The 14913-nt window shown below is 41.0% G+C and overlaps 1 protein-coding gene across 1 annotated transcript in view; it reads left to right on the top strand.

The window, feature by feature from the left end:
• The window catches only part of TSPAN5 (tetraspanin 5), a 90249-nt gene that overhangs the window by 53145 nt on the left and 22191 nt on the right, over positions 1-14913 (top strand). The window lies entirely within an intron of this gene.

The following is a 14913-nucleotide window of genomic DNA, read 5'->3' as shown; positions in this document are numbered from 1 at the left end:
ACTGAAAGAGAGATGGAAAGCTATTGGTGATGTCTCTGTGTCTTCAAGCACACTGTTCCCCTTTCTCTCTCTTTTTAATGCCCTGAGGGTGAGTGCTGTATAGTATAATTGCTTGATTTGGTGCATCGAGAGAGAGGATCTGACGTGCCACCCTGCACTTGTTTGTTCTCTGCCCATTTGGCAGTGACAGAAACCAAGCAGAGGTCATGTGAGTGCAGCCAGAATAGCACGACAGCGCTGGGAACGCAGTTACATTACACTGGGCTCCTTTCATGCCTTCTGTGTGAACAGGGGTTAGCACTGTACTAAATGTCATGGAATTAATTTGTGGGTTTTATGGAGATGCATCTAAATGGCACACACTGAGGAGCCCCAACTGAAGCTGGAAACACAGCGTGTTGTGCTGTCAGGGCAGGTGGGAAGGGCTGACCGTGGATGGTTGAACAAAGGTTGTAATAAAAGGGTATGGGTAAGAGTTGACTTTGGTGCAAAGTAATTATGGGCCTGATCTTAGAAGACCTTGTACCTGCTGTTTGTCTGACACAAGCAAGGCTGATATGCCAGGGAGACCTAAGTTTAACAGTCACACAAGGAGCTGTTGAAGACATGTTGCCTAATAAAAAAAACCCGAGACCCTAAAGAGTTAGGGGTGTCACCTTGTATGCTTCTGTTTGTGTGGTTTCCTTTAAGTGTGTGCACACTGGGATGCCTTGTCTCCGTAGCATTGTTTAGGGTGAAGTATAGGTAATGAACCTGCAGTTTTATGCTAACAGGCCCAGCTACACGCTGAGTGTTATGGGCCCATGTAAAAAAAATCCTGAGAACCCAGTTTCATTGCTGAGTATTGTTCAGGCAAAGTGGGGTCTCATACAGGAGTTGTAATGCATGCTATAACTCGTACAGTTGGATACTGCCAGTGTTGATGTGACATTTGAAAGAAAAGCCTGCAATCATTTAGTGGGCTACAACCATACTAGTGGTGGTGACCATTTTAGACCTCTGTAGAGATATGGAATTGAGGAAAACTTATAGAAAGCAATTAGATTCTTTCTGAGAATGCTTTATTAAATGTCACAAAATCTTATTTTGCTTTTCTGCATGTTCCATCAACTTGCTAGCTCACAGACTGATGCATGCAATTCCAAGGCTGTCTTCTGTTGTGTTTCCAGTGAATAAATTTTCAGCTTATCGCAGATATTTTCTTAGTCCTTAAGTATATGATACTGTGTTTGGATTGTTAAATTCCATTCCATCTGTATGTCCCATATGTTCAGCCCTCCTACTGTTCCACTTCGTTTGTGGTCACCCTTCTTCACTATGTGAAGGAAAGGACATGAGGTACTAGTGAAGGATTCTTGCTGATAGCTCGACAGTCGTGGTGACAGTTTGTACAGTTGTGTATTGCTGAAGACCTTTTCTCTCACTCTTTCTCTGGGTAGCCCAGTGCAGAATTCATTGCAGTGTTTGGTGCAGTGGGGCAGGACCAAATTTAAAGGTCTCTTCCTGTCTCCTGATGTTTCAGCTCAAATGAAGAAATAGCTAAAGTATGCAAATACAATTAAAGGAATTAATGCTCTAAAAGGTTTCTTACGTCCTTGTAGTGGATGAGCTACAGCACAGGTTAATGGGGAAATTTCCCAGGCTGAGGTGTTTTGAAATGGAAGAGAAGGCAAGCAGAGCATTTTGGATTTTCCTGGGCATGTTAGTCGAGATACAACTAGCTTCAGTTGTTTCAAAAAGAGATCAATAGATGAAATTATTGAGAAACAGGAAAAAAATGTTTGATACTGCTTTTCCTTGCTCAATTAATTTTTTTTTGTTTGCATTTACTTCTTGAGAGTTTAAAAGTGGCTTCCAAATATACTTGTTCTTAAACAAAAGCAGGGCTGAAAGCTGGAGAAGCTGTGTTAAGAAAGGTTTCCTTTCCAAATCTTTCTCTGGGAAAGCATGCCATTGCCTTTCAAGTTGTCTCCTCTCCCATTGCCTGTGTTTGTCACAGTTGGTGGCTGGAAAGTGAAACTCTGACCCTATTGCCTTTGGGTAAAACTTAAGCAATGTTTTTCAGATAAGGAAGAAACTTCAGTAATGTTTTCAGATAAGTTGGGTTTTTTTTCTGTGTAGTGTTATGCTTGCACTTTCGTGCTGCAAAGTGCTTATTTTCTCTGCTAGTTTGGGTTCAAATTGCAGTGCGGGCAGGGAGATGTCGAACTTGGTTTAGCAGTTTGATGCTGCACATGTTCTCCTTTACACTTATGCTCAAGTTTTTACCCCTGCTCTACCAGGGTACCTTCTTTACATTGGTGTTTTTAGCAGGCATTAATTGTCTCTGGTTAGCAGCTGAGATGCACGTTCTTTGCTGTATAAATACATTGTTAGAATAAACTCCTTTAGAACATAAAGCCTTTTAAGCAATGTTGAGAAAATTTCCTTTTTTGTGTTTTTGCCTTTGTTTCCATCATAGGTTTGTTAGAACACACATTACTTGATCTCCTTCTATCTTTGACTTTAATATCAGTGATGAGAAGTCTGCTCTTGGGGGCAGTCAGGAGGCTTTCTGAGCCCCTCAATCTGACAGAGGTCTGCTTTATTCAGTGTTTGCCCTAACGCATTGCTATTGTGTAACGTGCCCAAAGCAACACTGTTCCTACAGGATCTTATGGGGCTCTTAAAGGCAGAGTTCTCCATAGTTGTGTTATCTTCCAGTTGATCAAGCCAAATGTAGTGGGTTTTGCCTGGAAGGCTGGAGTTGAACGTTAGTGGATTGCAGAGGTCCCTTTTGAGATTCTCTGTAGGGCGACCGGTCCATGGGAAACAGCTAAAGTTGTTTAAATCGGTTTTACTGCTGGCACTCAATAGTAAAAATTAAGTGCTTTCTTTTCTTCTCTTTTGTAACAATGTCCAGCTGGGCATGGAAATTTAACCAGTAATCTTATTTTTATGATTAAATGGCTGCTTTGTGCTGCTCATATACCTTGTGCCTTGAAACCCTTCTGGGGCTGAGCAGAAAGTAAGAAAATACTTTTCCTACATAAGGAGGAGTTGCAGTTGCTGGAGCAAGGTAAATGATGGGTGAATGCAGAAAGTGAGACCAAATTCAGTTCTCTGTGCATGGTTGTTGTTGTTGTGGTGTTTATTGTTGTTTTGGTTTTGTTGTTGGTGTCTTGTTTTGTTTTTTGTTGTTTTTTTTTTTTTTTTTTTTAATGTGGGAACCTGTTTGGAAACTGATGCGTGACATGAAGACTTTAAGATCATTGTAGTGTTTCCAAGGCTTTCTTAAAAATGGTCTGGAGGTACTGTCCTCCTTGGTAGTAACTATCTACAAGTAAATAAGGTGGGACCTTAAAAGTAGCTGCTCTGCTTTTATGGATAAGGGAGAAAATGAGGTTATCTGGTTGGCACGTGCACTCTCTCTTGCAAGTCATCTTCACAGTACCAGAACACCTCCTTCATCCTGAAAGAGTGGTGGGCAAAGACTGAGTGACTGCAGGAGCACAGCTATGCAGCAGAAGGATCTTAGTGAGGCAGCGTCATTTGCTTTTTATAGCTTTTCTCTAAGGGAGCCATCTGTATGTACAACAACTACATTTCCACATCCCTCAAAGAAATTTTCTAATCTTTGTTTTCCTGATATGTGTCGACAGGAGGGATCAGCCATTAGCGTTTGTGCAAACCAGAGAAATGTAACAGTAGGCAAAGGTAATGGACTCATCAGGACCTATAGTTTACAGAAGTAATGTGGTTCAAAGTGGCAATAAAATCGGGAATAAAAGTTTGCACTTCGCAAATGAGCATTTTATATGATCTAGGTGATATTGCTCATACTGTTGGTTAAGCTGAAATTATATGAGAAGAATAGGCTCTGTCGCAGTGAACTGGAGTTCTTATATTTCTGTTCCTTCAATGTGTTTATTCTTAAGCTTAACGCCCTCAAATTAAATTGCGGTGATAGCATTGTATATATCTCCAGCACAAGTCCAGCAAAGGTGTCAGCAGCAAAACCTCCCCAGACTGCCACATCACATTAAGCAAATGTGATTTGAACGTGCACCTTTACAGAAGCAAAGAGCATTTTGCCTACATGTTTAGTGAAGCTCCCGATGCCTCTTTTGAGAATGACAAATAATAGAGGTGCTTTGATGCTGTCTGGAAACTAGACAAGGGGTCAGCAGTCTGTTTCATTTAAACAAGCAACTGTTTTATAGCTGCTTTTTTTTCCACTGCCAAACTGTGGAACTTTTGCCTAGGAATAAAACCTTCAGGTAAATAGCATTGTGACCATTTGTTGCCTCTGGTTTGTTCCATGCCACTTTTGAAAAGAAATTTAAATCAGTTTTGTTTGCTTTGCCTCCTGCCAAGTAGTGTTATTGCAGAAATGACAAATTGATGTCAATTTCTGCAAATTATACTTTTATTGGAGGTTAGAAAGATATCTTGTAGTATAAAACAGTTAATAAAGCATTGGTTAATTTTGACATAAGTAAAAATTTTTGGCTTAATTTTGTGAATAACCTTGTGTAGTCTGCAGGGGCATGTACCCTAGCTTCTAGAGTTAGTAAGAAGCAATGGACTGTAAGACAAAATGCAAGGCTGAAGGACTTTATTGTCTGGAATAGAATTTTTCAAAGCTCTGGTCCACAGACCTTCTGGTGTCTCTGGAAGCTGTACTAAGAGGTCCACAGAACCATTTTTAATACATAATCTGCATTTTTTAGTTCTGGGCAGTTACAGTGTAGTACACAGGAAAAGTTGAGGGTTGACAGTGGCTAAAAACACTACTGTGTGTGGTGGGTTGACCCTGGCTGGACACCAGGTGCCCACCAAAGCTGCTCTATCACTCCCCTCCTCAGCTGGACAGGGGAGAAAAAATATGACAAAAGGCTCATTGGTCAAAATAAGGACAGGGAGAGATCACTCACCAATTACCATCATGGGCAAAACAGACTCAACTGGGGAAAATTAGTTTAATTTATTACCAGTCAAATCAGAGTAGGATAATGAGAAATAAACCCAAAATCTTAAAACACCTTCCTCCTACCCCTCTCTTCTTCCTGGGCTCAACTTCACTATGGATTTCCTCTACCTCCTCCTCCCGAGTGGCACAGGGGGACAGGGAACGGGGGTTGCAGTCAGTTCATCACACGTTCTCTGCTGCTGCTTCCTCCTGAGGGGAAGGACTCCTCACACTCTTCCCCTGCTCCAGTGTGGGGCCCCTCCCACAGGAGACAGTTCTCCATGAACTTCTCCAACATGAGTCCTTCCCACGGGCTGCAGTTCTTCATGAACTGCTCCAGTGTGAGTCCCCCATGGGGTGACAAGTCCTACCAGCAAACCTGCTTCAGCATGAACTCCTTTCTCCATGGTTTCATAAGTCTTGCGAGGAGCTTTCTCCAGTGTGGGCTCTCTGTGGGGTGACAGCCTCCTTCAGGTGCATCCACCTGCTCTTGTGTGGGGTCCTCCATGGGCTGCAGGTGGATGTCTGCTCCATGGTTAACCTCCATGGACTGCAGGGGGACAGCCTGCCTCATGGTCTTCACCATGGGCTTCGGGTGAATCTCTGGTCTGGTGCCTGGAGCACCTCCTCCCCCTCCTTCTTAACTGACCTGGGTGCTTGCAGAGTTTTTTCTCCACATATTCTCACTCCCCTCTCCAGCTGCAATTGCTGTTGTGGAGCAACTTTTACCCCTCCTTGAAAAATTTCTTCACCGAAAGCGTTATCAATCATTGGAACAGGCTGCCAGGGAATCAATGAAGTCACCATCCCTGGAGGTATTTAAAAGACGAGTAGATGTGGTGCTTAGGGACATGGCTTAGTGGTGGACTTGGCAGTGCTAGGCTAATGGTTGGACTTGATGAAGGTCCTTTCCAACCTAAACGATTCTATGATTCTGTGTTATCACAGAGGCACTACCACCATCACTGACAGGCTCGGCCTTGGCCAGTGACGGGTCCATCCTGGGGCCGTCTGGCATTGGGTCTGTCAGATGTGGGGGAAGCTTCTAGCAGCTTCTCACAGAAGGCACCCCTGTAGCACCGCCCGCTACCAAAACCTTGCCATGCAAACCCAATACACTGTGTTTAGAGACATTGCCCTCTATTGCAAGGACTACAAGGTGCAAAACAATAAAAAATTTGCTCAGTATTTGTAGAACGTGTGTCTTGTAATTTGGCTTTGTGCATCTGGATTGCTGATAGTAGTTGTGTAGGTATTGGAAAATAATTTTGATACCTGTCTAATTAGTGTTTTGGCTTTGTTTCTTTTCCCCACATCTCTCCAAAAAGCCAAGGTATGCACAGGCATACATGCACACAGCTGGTATGACTTTTGAGGTTATGCTTTTATTTCTGTTGACAAAGTAGTACTGGTCTCTGTACGTTCTTGGCTGCATCTTTGTAAAGTGAAGAGTTACTAGGCTGCCAAATAACTCTTAATAAGCCTACCACCGCCCCTCTTGTGTCCCCGTCTTCCCTCCATCCCACCAATGCTTGGTGCAGGGACTATTAAAGTTGATTTATTTAATATATTAACATATGCCATATATACGTGTATTTGCCATTACAGAGTTTATAGTTCGGAGTCAGATTTGATCTGGGGAGAGGTGTCATGGGCTATACAGTCACATCCTATTGGAGTTAGGATTTTGGATACCTGAGCTCTGCTTCTGGCACATTATTAAATTGCAGTGAATCACTTCCTACCTTTTCAAACTAGGATTTCTTCATATACGTAGTACCAGTTTCTTTATAAATGGCTTTGAACATCTTGCTGTGGGGGACCCCTTAAAAAAGACCAGGAACGAGCATTTGGTGAAGGTAAGAGGCAATAAAGTTATTGTAGAATTTGCTGGAAAAAGTTCTGTGTGCACTTGCAGGTTGGGGGCGTGTTCACAATTTGCTCTGCGTTCACTCTGTTTTCTGTGCTGGTTGGGTTTTTTTTTGGGTTTTTTTTTTGTTTTTTCTTCTTTCTTTTGAAGTAGAGGGAGACACAGATTAAATGGCTCAAGTTTTTCTGTAAAGCTGGTGGTGTTCACTCAGTGTGTCTCTAGATCCAGACTGCTTCAGTCTTTTCATGCCTCCCTCATCCTCCACGTGTGTTCGCTTCTCTGCGAAGCAAAGAGAATGGATTTCTGAGTATAGTCCACTGAAATGGCCTGGGATGTGGCAGCTTGTGTAGCCGGGATAGAAGATTTTGGCACTCTCTCTCCACAAGCTACAAGCACAGCTAGGAGCTGAGGCTGCTTTCCGAAAAGGAAATGCTGAGCATTGAGTATCGTGCTGTGTTGACAAGCCTACCTGTTTGTGTTTCCTGGCTCTGCACTCTTTATGTTCTCAGCTGCTTAAATCAATTGTGTAGGCAATGTAATTGCCCATTTGTTACTAAGGAAAAAAGACTGGCTCAGATCCTTTCTGTTTGCTCTATCTAATGCTTGAATTAGGTGTGACAACTTCACTGCTTGTAGCTGAAATAAGCAAGCATATATGTATCAGTTTCATGATGAGAATTTCATGTATGCTCTGTTTTGTGTGTTCTTTTGTGTGGTGTTTGGTTTTTTTTTTTTAAAAAAAAAAAACAAACTTCTGCTTTTAATGGAACAGTAGCTTCAGAAAAAGAATATGAAGACGAGTCATGGTGGGGCTGCATCTAAGTAGCCTGAAGCTCAGGTAGGGTGGTTTGGGACAAATGAGGTGGGCACAGCGGCATGAAGAGGAGAGCCAGAGGAGGTCTTGCTGTCCTCTGGGGTAGGAAGCTGCTGGCCCTGGGCAGCAAGGCAGACCTGGAAAATGACCCATTTGCAATACTGCTTCAAGACACTTTGCTTCACCCCACGTACTTTCTTTGCCTTCATACTTTTTCTTACTTGCAGGCCAGAATGAGAAAACTTATATCTTTGCATTGTCAAATTGACTAAGAGAAATGATTAGCATACTGACATAGGATGTGGAATTCAGGTTTGTTTTTTTTTCAGTTCTCTTGTTTTCATTTTGCGCTTTTCTTCTGTTTGTGGTTGTGTGTTAAGCCCATGCTGTTTTCATACACTGCTACAGCACTGCTTACATAATTTTTTGGATGGTTTTAAAAATAGAAAATTTTAAAAATTTAAAAATTTAAAAATAGAAACTGACTTCTGGCAGAGAAGCTGCAGTGGAGAGGACTGAGCCAGAGATGGAATGGTGTTGATGAAGAGAACAAGGCTGGATAGGAAAAGTAGAGGGACATGGACTTAATGTAGTTCAGAAGTGAAGGCAGGGAAGAGACTTATGGAGAGGTGTTTGCAGTGGAATTTCTCAGTCTTCCTGCATAGTCTTTTGGGCTCAGGGAGAGCAGAGAAAGAAGGGATGGTGAAACAAAGACCAATAGAGAGTATAAAGAAGAGCAGGAGATAAGGGATAGGATCGGTGCGAGATGAGTGTACCAAAATAACAGTGAATGGTGGTGGTGTTACATCAACTCTGTAGGCTTTTTAAATGTTTCTGTGTGGTAGTGGTGGGGTATTTACCTTAAAGGTCTTTGATTTTTTTGTATTGGGGAAAAAGGTAATGGTTTTAGGAAATTAGCTATATCTCGTAGAAACAAGAACTTTAAACTCCCAAAAGCTTTTATTGAAGAATTTTACACAGTGACTGCTATGTATAAGTTTTGCGTGCTTTAAAAAAATCCACTCCAAATAAAGTATTTTTGTTAGACAGCAGGACCTCAGTTTAGAGAGTCTCATTGTGAACTAGGAAAGAGTTAAATTTATTTTATCTAGGCTTGAGGGGAGTTGTTCAGAAGTTGGAGTAGGGGAAATAGGGTCTAATTCATCCTTCTTTTTCTGTTTTCCAGTATATCAATTTCTGTGGACAAAAGGAGAGGGACTTCAGTCTTTAGGGACTCTTGCTCCAAGCTGATTGGCAGTGCTTACAATTGCTCCACCAGAAAGCAATAAAATAAATACATAAAGCAACAGTAACAGAAAGCAGATGTCTTGCTTTTGCAATTAAAGAACTGGAGAAGGCAATAAGAAAATAATGGCAACTGACTGTGCATTTGGGGGGGGAGGGAGTATATATGTCTTGCTTACTTGTCAGACAAAAAGGAGAACCCCATACTGGTGAAAATGAAAGATACGTTAACAGCCACAGTACCTTGCTTTGGAAATTGGGGTCATACGTGCTTAATTTTTTCATTAGAAAGCATCACGCTAAGAGCCCTGCAAGATGGAGCAGACAGCTTTTCTCATTCTATTCTCGGGTCTGTTTTTCTATTTTGGATGATTATATAAAATCAGTTGTGTCTCCGATTCAGCTGAGCAAAACGTGTGGAAACTGGGATCTTTTTTCTTCCACACGTGTGCATTTTGTATTGTGAGGGAAAAGGTATTACTGAGACAGTTGTCTGTGAAGTATACTTTATATGTCAATGTTTTTTAAAAGCGGCACATAAAATGGAAATGGATTTGATGTCTTCTAGTCTATATTCAGTCTATATCTAAATATTGTTGTGAAGCAAAATGGTAATTAGTCACCTACGCAGCATCTTCATTCACTGACTGTAGTGCATGGTGTTTTCCTGCTGGTAATGTCTCAAGGCAAACAAGAAATGGGCTTTAGGAGAATGCATTCTTTTTAAGCATTAGCATAAATATGTAAATGTGTATGTATGCTTAGAGCAGTTTGCCTTTCCCATGGTCACCATGTGTGTTCAGCCACATGAAAATGAAGTGTTGTAACAGTTTGTGTTGAGAATGGAAAAGTTATTGGAACTGGAGTGAATGGAAGAAGGGATAGGGCAGACTTCTGGTACTTTCCTTCCCTGTGATACTGGTCCAGGTGAAAGCCTGGAGAGGTGAGAGGATGTTCTATTTGTTTTGCTTGAAAGAATGCTAACTGACACATTTAAAGCAGAGTACACCTCAATGGCATGAGGGGAAGAAGAAAGCTTGTGAAACTTCATTTTAATTTTTGTTTTGGTGCCCTTTCTCTGTCAGGGATACTTAAAAACAAACAACAAAAACAACAACAACAAAATCCTTTGTGCTCTGACACAGACATTAAACTCCTTTTTGTCCTGGGTTAGAAAGCAAAAAGGCTGATTTGGCATAAAATACTTTAAAGAAAGCAGTGAATATTCTGACTTTGAAATATCTCTGAGTGAGTCTGAGCACAGAGAGCTGCAGAGGAAGTGCTTAGGGAAAAATTGTTCATCTGGGGTTTTAGAGTTAGTTAGGAACTTGTCAGTGCTGCTTTATATATGTACAAAGCTCAGAAGTCTCATGTTTTCCTGATTGTGTTTCAGGATGTGAAATACTACACTTCATGTTGTCCCGATCACTGCTGTGCTTGTGGGTAAAATACTGTACCTTGCATTCCCGTGCTGTGTTGGCTTGAATTACACAGAAGGAAATTTCACTCTGTGAATAACCTACAGAATATTGCCACGGAAGAAACATCGAAGTGCCCGTAGGAATCTTGATGGTCTTCTTGCTAACACTGTACGCAGAGTTCTTGGGGCAGCTCAAAGCAAGGGCAGGTGGGAGGTGTTCACACTGCCTAAATACAGGGCTCAAAAAAAAACCCAAACAGCTCTTGCAAGGAGGCTCTGGTTCTGTACTCTGACAATTGTGACATGCTTCTGCTAGTGCATTGGTATTGTCACGGTGAAGGTGAAATTAGGTGGCTGCACTATAGTTCCTTCTCACTCAAGTCTTTAATGTATCTGCTCATGGATATACACAGGTTTATGCACGTGGCACATGAACTAATCTTTTACTGCTTGGCCTGTGGCTGTCATACTTTTGGCTGAAAACTGGTGCCAAGTTATTTAAGAGTGTCAGCTGAGATGAAAAACTCAGTATGTGAAGTAATGTCTGATCACTCTACGATTAAGCTTCTCTCGAACTTTTTGTAGTATTTGTGTTAGTATTTACCCCAGCACCATTTAAATGAAGAGCTGTGCTGTATGATGTTGTATCCTTAGCGACAAAGAATCATTTTCCTCCATGCAGGCAAGACGGGGAATAAGATATGGAACATTGATGATTAATCCACTTCTGAAAACTGCATGTGAACTTTACAAGCAGGGCAACAGTACAAGTATTGGTACACATTCTACTCTTAAATACATATAATCTTTATAGAAGAGAAATTTGAACACATTTGTTTGATGTTTGTGAATAGAAAACCTATGGCTGAGAAAGTACTACTATAAAAGTTTTTTTGTAAGGCTGGAATACTCCAGAGGAATGTTTTAATATTCTCCTGCAAAGTATTGTTTAAAAAAGAGAAATATCAAGATTTTACAGTCTGCCCCAGATCCAGTCACCATTTATAGTCAGGCTAAATGGTCTTACTAGATGTCTGTGCAGAATTGAGACTGTTTTGCTCTGTAGAGGGTTTTGTACATAATGAGGCAAACTTCTACCTTTTTATTACTCAGTGGAATAATTCAATGGATGTAAATGAAACTTTCCAGATGTAACTGAGATGTGTATGCCATCTCGCCCTCTCCCCACATGCTTCAGATGTGAAGAGGTTTTCTTTCTGGTTACAAGCAAGCAGAACAAGACTGTCTTGGAGACATTTGCAGAAGGGCTGCAAGATAAGCAGGATGTGTGTCCTGTTTTACTTCTGGTTCTAACAGCAAAAATACAGAGGGATTTTTGCTAAGTGCTTTCAACTTTTTTTAGGCTATGCAGGAGCTTCTTTCATAATTGTCAAGAAAATCCAAAGTTAATCCTTATGAGAGGTGTAAGTCTCCTCATGAACATCTGTATTCTGCCAGTGGGGATTACTGAAAGCATTCCTGTGTGCATCATCCCCATAGCAGGCTGTTTTTGTGCAAGGGTGGGCCTTTCTAGGGCATGACTGTAGGGGGTTAGGTCAGTGGTCTGTCTAGTTCAGTATTTTGTCTCAAGTAGTGCAAGTTGAGTTTGTCCAAGGAAAGAGGCATTTAAGCAACAAAGCGTGCATATGGTGATCTTTTCCCAATTATGATTTGCCAATGAGCAACAGTGTCAAAACTTCCTGAGCCAGAAGCTGCGTCAAAATCACTTTTCAATAGCTATGGATCCTCCATTAATTTATCTAATCTTTTTTTCCAAATGCCATTGAGCTGTTGATTTCCACAGCAACCTGTGATAAAGAGTTCGTGATTCCATCCTGAACCTCTTTCTCCTAATGGATCTTGTCCATTGTTCCTGTTTCATCAGTTGCTCAAAAGGCAAATGGACAGAGATTTCTGTTTTGAGATATGGAGAGGACTGAGCAGAATGTAATTCTGTGATCCTCTTGAAAACTCTTAAGAACTCACTTTTCTGTTTTTTCTTGACAGGCTTGCCAGAAGCTTGACAATCGCAGTTTTTTTGATGCTTCAGCATAGTATAGTACAGTCTCATTACCCTATCCATAAATAGAGATGAGCTTGGCCTGGCTTGAGACATGTATAGTTTACTATAGCAACCCATGAGGTAATCTTACCCTTAAGTCTCAACTTCTGGTGAAGGATCAGGACACTCACTGGATTAAATTTAATAAAGCTAGTGTATCTGAGCCAGACTTGCAGCTGATGTGTATATGGCTGTTAAGTTACATTTGTGTGCACTGATCAAATTCTTTCATTCTAGTTTTCCATGCTTATTCTGTTCAAAACCATATTAAGGTATTCACAAAACATAATGTTTTGTACCTCTCTACAAATAACAGTTTGCCACTTCCAAATGCAGCTTATGGATTTTTATATAGCTTTTTTCCCTCACTCCTGTTCCTTCAACTTTGGTGTCTTCGGCTGTGTAAGAATAGAAGGAAAGGAGCCTGTTACTGCAAAAAAGAACTTAACTGCATTTGTCTGAAAGTGATTTGGAAACTTGTATAAATTTATCTCGAGTTTCAAATAGTCGCTGTAGTCAGGAGGATTACACACACTCTTCTGGCAAGCTTTTTAACCACAGAAGAAGAGCAATCTCAATACAGGTAAGATGGCCTTTTTTGGCTCATGTGGTGTATCACAGGAGGCTGTACTGACATTCTCAAATCCATCTCTTGTACTTTATAGACAATGAAGTTGCTGAAATAACAGGCTTTCTTGACCAGCAGTTTTGTTTTTCCATCTAGGAAAAATTTCCATTTATCTTCTATTAAAATACAGCCAAGCCTGCAACAGTTCCCTTTGAAGAATACTGGCTTGTAGTTTTGTTTAAATTTACAGTCATGACTCTTCAAGTCAAAATGAGAGTTTCATTCCCTGTTAGTATAGATGAGCTGATGGGTGTAGTGTACACGGTCCTTTGGTCAGTGGGCAAAGCACACTTGAAGGAGAAAATCACAGAGATGGGAGGGATGGTAGGGAACTTCAGGGTATTGCCGTGAGCATATTCCACTTGATACTGAGTTACGCTTTACAGATATTCTTGTAGTGTAAAGCTAAAATTGCCACTTAAAAAAAAGAAGTCCGTATAAGGAAGAAGAGGTCTTGCTTTGAAGCTGTTGGAATCACTTCTGGGAAAGGTTTTTAAGTTGATATTCCTGCCTCCTTCCACTTCTCAACAGAAAAATACTTTTGTCCTGTTTTGCAAAAGAAAAATCATCAGGATACTTAACTGTTTACACAAATCTTAAGAGAAAGCATACTATGTGCCAAAATATATGCAGTGTGGAGAAACCACAAAGAAAAGTGGAGTTTGATATTTGAACAACATTCCATTACATGCGCTGAAACTAGAATGAATATAGTTTTCTTTTTAGCCAGCACTTAGGTTTCAAAAACCAGAGATGAAAGTTGTTCAGATGGACATTGAGATATGCTCGGACACCTACTATATGTTTTTTTTTAAAAGTTCTACATGATTGGTACTGTATCAAGCCAAATACACAGTGGTGACTTTGGGAGACACAGTACTTATTTTGCCTGTTCTGCTTGTTTCCCTGGTCCTTAGTGTGGGTTTTGTATGGAAAGCCTGTAGTATTTGGAGGGAAATGATGCACTCTAAATTGTTCAGTGGAACCGAGAACGCAGGGATATAACAATCATAGGTGCTGTTCCCTTTTCCATCATGGGGGAAAGACACTGTCTTTTGAGTTTGGTGCTTTTGAGTCCCTTGGAGGAGAAAGGGACTGTAACTTCCTTTACGAAATACAGAAACATTCAGTATCAGAAAGGTTATCAAATGTTGGCTTCAGGGTTTTTAAAAATTCTCGCTCTTTTAGACCGGTATTATTTGTATTATTTTTTTTTCCCCAGAAATCATGTGTTATATTATAGCAGACCTTATAGCAGCCTTCCAGGGGGCCTACAGGAAAGCTGGAGAGGGACTTTTTACAAGGGCATGTAGTGACAGGATGAGGGGTAACGGTTTTAAACTGAAAGAGGGTAGGTTGAGATTAGATATTAGGAAGAAATTCTTTGCTGTGAAGGTGGTGTGGCACTGGAACAGGTTGCCCAGAGAAGCTGTGGATGCCCCCTCCCTGGAAGTGTTCAAGGCCAGGTTGGATGGGGCTTTGAGCAACCTGGTCTAGTGGAAGGTCTCCCTGCCTGTGGCAGGGGGGTTGGAACTAGATGATCTTTAAGGTCTCTTCCAACCCAAACCATTCTATGATTGTATGAGTCTATGATTCTATTTAAACAGCTTTCTATGTTTCTGTGGAGAACTTTGCTAAAACTGATAGTACATGTGTATTTAGGACTTCCTTTTAATCACTTTCTCTCACTGGGAGAGAGTTGTGAGGACAGTTGTTTTGTGCAGGTGGTGGTAATGCAACAGTAAAATAATGTGTTGCTTGACTGTGGAGGTTGTTTTGAGTCTGACAGACTCAAAAAGAACCTTACTTGCCTGATGCTGAGAAAGTGACATTTATTGCACCTACTATTCCTGTGTGGAACATCCCTGAATGAGCTGTGCAAGTTTTAAAAATTCTTCCAGTTACAATGGTTGAGTTGTGAAA

This window comes from Nyctibius grandis, chromosome 6 (assembly GCF_013368605.1).
Source record: "Nyctibius grandis isolate bNycGra1 chromosome 6, bNycGra1.pri, whole genome shotgun sequence".
NCBI classification, from domain to species: domain Eukaryota; kingdom Metazoa; phylum Chordata; class Aves; order Nyctibiiformes; family Nyctibiidae; genus Nyctibius; species Nyctibius grandis.
Note: the sequence above shows the minus strand (reverse complement) of the source record. Positions and strands in the feature narration are given on the sequence as shown.